The sequence below is a fragment of the Tyto alba genome, unplaced genomic scaffold (genome assembly GCF_018691265.1).
Source record: "Tyto alba isolate M040663 unplaced genomic scaffold, T.alba_DEE_v4.0 Super-Scaffold_7, whole genome shotgun sequence".
Classification (NCBI taxonomy): Eukaryota; Metazoa; Chordata; class Aves; order Strigiformes; family Tytonidae; genus Tyto; species Tyto alba.
The window spans coordinates 1,571,237-1,576,559 of NW_024881328.1; the positions used below are offsets into that span (position 1 = coordinate 1,571,237).

At 44.4% G+C, this 5,323-nt stretch overlaps 1 long non-coding RNA gene across 1 annotated transcript; it reads left to right on the forward strand.

The window, feature by feature from the left end:
• Positions 1-1,597: 1,597 nt before the first annotated feature.
• On the forward strand, positions 1,598-4,862 carry LOC116963727. Its single transcript, XR_004408368.2, has 4 exons — positions 1,598-1,683; positions 2,291-2,349; positions 3,036-3,082; positions 4,651-4,862. It is a non-coding gene; the product is annotated as an uncharacterized LOC116963727 (long non-coding RNA).
• The last annotated feature ends 461 nt before the right edge of the window (positions 4,863-5,323 follow it).

Sequence of the window (5,323 nt, forward strand, 5' to 3'; positions counted from 1 at the left end):
CAAAGCTGGATGCGTCGCCATCCCGCTGCAATTAATGGTGGAAAAATGGCAGGAGTTGGCTTCCCAACGGCAGAAGACACTTGCAGCGTTTTGGGACGCAGAAGCTGGGACATGCTGATGGGCTGTGGCTTCTCCCACTCGGCACGAGGACTTACGGCCACCCCTCTGCCCAGGGGCAGGGAGGGAAGCAGAGCCAGCAGCTCAGCCCGCACCCGCTGACCACCGCTCTTCACCAAGACCCCAAATGCCGGGATTCAAGTCTATTTTGCAGTGTTGGGCTTTGCCAAATATAGTTCTTCTAAAGTGAGCAATATTGATGAATTTCATCTGACTGCGATTAAAATAACATTTCAAATGTGCTATACATAGAATTTTTTTTTTTTTTGAGTTACTAACTAAAGCCGTGATTTCACAGGGAGCTGGTGGAAGGATGCTGGGTGCTGGTTCACTGGAGGGACCTCCCGGCCGAGTGCTGTGACACCGCGTCCCCTTGCGATGGCCAAGCTGTTGGGAAAGGCTCGAGGGCTTTGGGCTGAGCCCAGGGGAGGGGTGGGCAGGCAGCCTTCCCGGCGGGGTGGACCCCAGGAGCTCTGCTTCCATCCCTACGGCAAGGCCGTTTCAATAATAAGCTTTCTGGGAAGGACAAAAGGAGCGGCAGCACTTCATCTATATTTATGGTGCCACAAATGCATGGCAGATGGCACTGCTTTTGTGTCTTCACACTTTCAGTGATGTTTAATTACAGGCCTATAAATAGCTGGGTTTATGACTTACGGTCAGATGCTCTTTCATCATGGTGGGAAAATAAGTAATAACAAGCACATCAAGAGAGCGGCTTTTTTTTTTTTTTTTTTTTCCTCTTCCCTTCAGGCAAGCGCCCCTGTAACCGTGACAGAGGATTTTCAGAGATGGGGATTTCTGCCACGTTTCTGCTGCACTCTGCTCTCCCCCAGCCCTCAAAAGGATTTAATTACAGCGGGAGGTTTGTACACGAACCAGAGTGCTTATTACACAGAAAAATTCTGGATTTGATAAGGTAATGGTTGGGCCCATGCACCCTTGGGTCTTACCTGAAAACAATCCATGTGGCAAAACGATAACAGGCTGGATGTAAATCTAGTGTTTCGTTTGTAAAATGCCATTGCAGACTTTACTGGTCTGCCTTTGCACCATAAAGGAGCAGATCTATTCCCTAGTGCCTGACCCTGTTAAGTCTCATTCAAATGAAACCAAGACCAACAGCTTGGCTTTTGTAAGTGAAAATTGCAGCTTCCTCACTATAATATGAAATTTGAAGGAAAATTGTAATTGATAGCTTCCACATGCTTACAGCCATGTGGAAAATATGGGGTTTTCTTGAAGAAAAAACCTTGGGACGGGGAAGAGCAAGAGGGTGGAAGCAGATTTGCAGGCTCCGGAGCAGGCAGAGGGCAATCAGCCCCAGAACATCTTGTGCTTTGCTTTTACTCCTTCTGCCTTAAATGCTCTGCCATGTGAAGATCAAATAACTGTAATTAGGGGAAATAACAGTCAAAGCAGTGTCTTCTTCGGAGACGCCTCAGCTTTGTCAAAAATAATACTCGTGCTTCACGGGAAGGCTCATTTCAGCAGCGAACGTGATGGTGGCGAGGACAGGGCGGGGGCTGCGGGGAGGCGATGCCGGCTGCCAGCACCCTGCTACAGGTAAAATCAACGGTTCTTGCACTAGGTATTTCATGAAGAAAATGAGCTGTCAGAATAAAAGCAATATAATGCGTGGTTTTGGGGAAAGGGGGGAGAAAGAAGCTTAGATTCAAGTTCAATGGGAAGCCAGATAGGAAACCTAATTTAAAACCAGCATTTAAGCTTTTCATTTAAGCTTTTTCTCATCGATGTGTAAATTCTGAATGTTGGGTGAAGCACTTGTAAAATCAGCTGTTCTGCTTCAGTGGCTACAGATCGTACTGGGGACGTAATGTGTCGGCACAGCAAGCTTCTGGTGAAACCCAGGGGGTGGGGGATCGTCCCAAAAGTGATGCTTTGGCATCGCGTGTCCCTCACCTCTCCTGGACCGGAGCCCAGCCCCTCGTGTTCTGGTGCAGGGTGATGTGTTCGGAGAGCAGGAACAGGTAACCGCAGAGAAGGAGATTTGCAGTTTAATGAAAATGTCCTCTGAACCGTGAATTGCAGCATGTAATTTTTGAGATGATGAGTTTGCCCGCATTTACTAAGGCATCAGCACCTGAAATAAAAAATAATTGAATTACAAGTTCTAGGCAAGTTTGATTTTATTTTCTGTGTTTCGCTGCAGGTAGCCACCACACGTTTCCCAGTGTGAAAGGAGCACGAGGCAGGGCATGACTGATGGAGGTACATGCCTTTCTGTTGTGCTACACAAAATGAAGTTTCCCATTGAGCTCTAACCTGAAGCTCTACTTGTCCATGGGCAAATATTTCTGTGTAGCCTCTTGCGAGCTCCTCTGTTTCCCTGTCTGTAAAATTGATGATAACTCAGCTCACAGCGGAGATAAATTCATTAATGCTTAGCACCATTCAAGTTCTCAGTGAAGAGTTAGTAGGAAAGTCTTTGTAGGATGAAGTGTGGGATCATGGACGCTGCTAATAGCTTAGCAAAGCACAGTGCATTGGCTTAATTTGTTGGTCAGACCTAGCCAATACTTAACTTGTAGATATTGACTGTAGAATAATTATGCTAAATCTTCGTCAGAAGCAGGAGGCTGTAATTATAAATCGTCGGTGGCTGGGTCTGTCCTTAGGGAGCCCCACTGACAAGGGAAGGATGATCTCCTCTTGCCCCACACGTCTGGTCTCCTTCCTGCAGCAGTGGTCAGTATTGAAGATCCATCTAACTGAGCGTCTTTACGATATTGACTCATCTGTACTATTTTGGATTTCCTTTTTTCATAAATCTCTCAGATTCGTTTTCTTTTGTTTGTTTGTTTGTTTGTTTTTTCCAGTGTAGCTTTTTTTAGCATTGATAATCACCTAGCAGCTGGTGTTTAGCTAACTTTGTGACCATAATTTTCTGTGCTTAGATAATTATGTCACTCCTGTTCCAGAAGAGAATCCACTTTGCTGTTGGGTGAGTGCAGCGACATGTTTATTATAGTATTGTAAGAAATCATATCAATTACTCCACAGGGACGGATAGATAAATATTCAAGTATTATATTTAGTGAAGGTCTGGCTTGAATAGCATCCTGCTGTATAAAACTCCTAAATCTGTGCTTGTGAGGATTATGTCTTTGTGTGATAGACCTAAGCCATCCCCTGGCAAGGACTTGCCTTCCCTTCCACACCCATTGCTTCACTAGTACTTAAATCGCCAGTGCCCAGCAGCCTTCTGTCATGTCTTTGGGTTTTAGCGAACGTGCACTAAAAAGTGGCCACTACTGAGCTAAAATAAAACCCCTTTAAACACCCGTGTTCTGGCCGGTGCCCCGGCTGGGTACCCAGCCTCGATAAAACAGAAACAGCGAGGAAGGATCGATTTCAGCTGCCACCAATACAAATCGCAAACCAGATTTCTTCCATTTAATTTATAACAGAGGAGCATGACCCATTGGAAAGGTCATGTTTGAGGATGAGCTCCAGCAGAGAACAGCTCCAGCAGCTCATGAATAATATTCTCTCTAAGAAGCAACAGAAATTGCTGACAGGGCTTGAGAAGTAGGAGAGCGAACATCTATTTTTGATTTGTACCTCGCTGAAACAGATTTCTTTACGGGAGATTTGTACACATAAAAACTAACCAGAAGTTCATCTGCCTCCCCAGTTTATTAAAAAAAAAAAAAAAAAACCCAAACAAAACACCAAACAAACAAACAAACAAAAACAAACTAAAAAAAAGAAAAGCAATGCTTTTGATACGGTTCTATTGCCTGATTTTCAATGCTTCTCTTACTCCAAGACAGATCTAGCGTGCTTTGTGACCTCCCCTTGAAGGCTGCTGTTCATACCCTGTCAGCACCTGCGCTGCTATTTTAGGTAGCTCGGAGTGAATATTCATCTGGTGTCAGTGTAGGACAGACCGAAACCAGAACAACCTTAATGAACAAGTACATTGATGCGGCTTGATACTCGACAAAGTGGGTGTTTGTCTGAATCGGCTGCGAGGAGACGGGAACAAAGCAAAAATGTAAAACTTCTGTGTAGCGATTAAAGTGACTTTGAAATCTTAAGGTAGTCTCCTATTAATTAGAGGAGGCCAGTAATTGCATTGGCCTCCAAACCTGTAACTCAGGGAGAGAAAGCATTGCAGGGTGTGTTCAAGGCAGTACCAATTAGAACATAGCGTTTATAACAAAGGCAGCTGCAATAGAGAGGTAATAAATATAAATATGTAATATAGACCAGTGTGCAATGACCCCACAAAGATAAATGAGCCATAAGGAAAGAATCGTGGCGGTGACCTCGTGTTCAGGTGATGCCCTGCCAAGCCCAGGCTCTCCGGGAGGTGGGGACACAGCCTGACACCCCAAACACACGACCCACACCCGTAATACCTGCTCCCAAAGCACAGCGATCCCTAGCCAAGCAAACTGCAAGCTTTCTAAAAGCTTTCTAAAAAAAGGTAAAAGCTCTGTAAGATACAATCGAGTTACTAAAGAGTAAGGATATATGAATCAGTTTGAGACTATTTTTTTGCAGGTGCGTGCCCTGTGCCGGGGTATCGGTGTGTCATTCCCTTGGAGTCACCCTGCTCTGAGCCCCGGCGCTTGTTTAGCCACAACCTTCCTCACGTCCAACGCTTTGCAAAGCAGAGAGAACGACAGTAAGGACGTACGACTGGAATTCAGGGGTCAGGAGAAGCTCAAGTTCAACGTGGTCGGGGTGGTTTGTAAAATTGATAGAGACAGAATGAAAAAAAAAAAAAAAACCCCACAGCATTAATGTAATGGAATAAATCAACATTAAAAATAATTTAAAAAAAAAACCAAACAGGTGTTTTTTTAACTTGACATTTTAAGATGCAGTGTCTGCTGCACCATGGAGGGGAGACAACAACCTTTACCAACTCCATACTTATCTCCAGGTTTTGCAACAGCTCAGTATTACCTAGTAGTGTTGAGCACAAAGCAAGTTAGACAAGAAATTGCTGGCGGTTTGACAATATAAATGACTTTCCCAGCCATGAATCCACTTGGGAAAAAAATTTTTATATCAGATTGCATACTGAATTGACGTACTAAATAAGTACTCAGCAAATAATTAGAACAGATAGCTGTTGCTGGTTAACTCAGTGGTATAAATTGTTTATAGCTGTGTTATTTGCTGGATAATTGGCGGTGATAACCACGTGTGGTATGAGGAGAGCCACGAA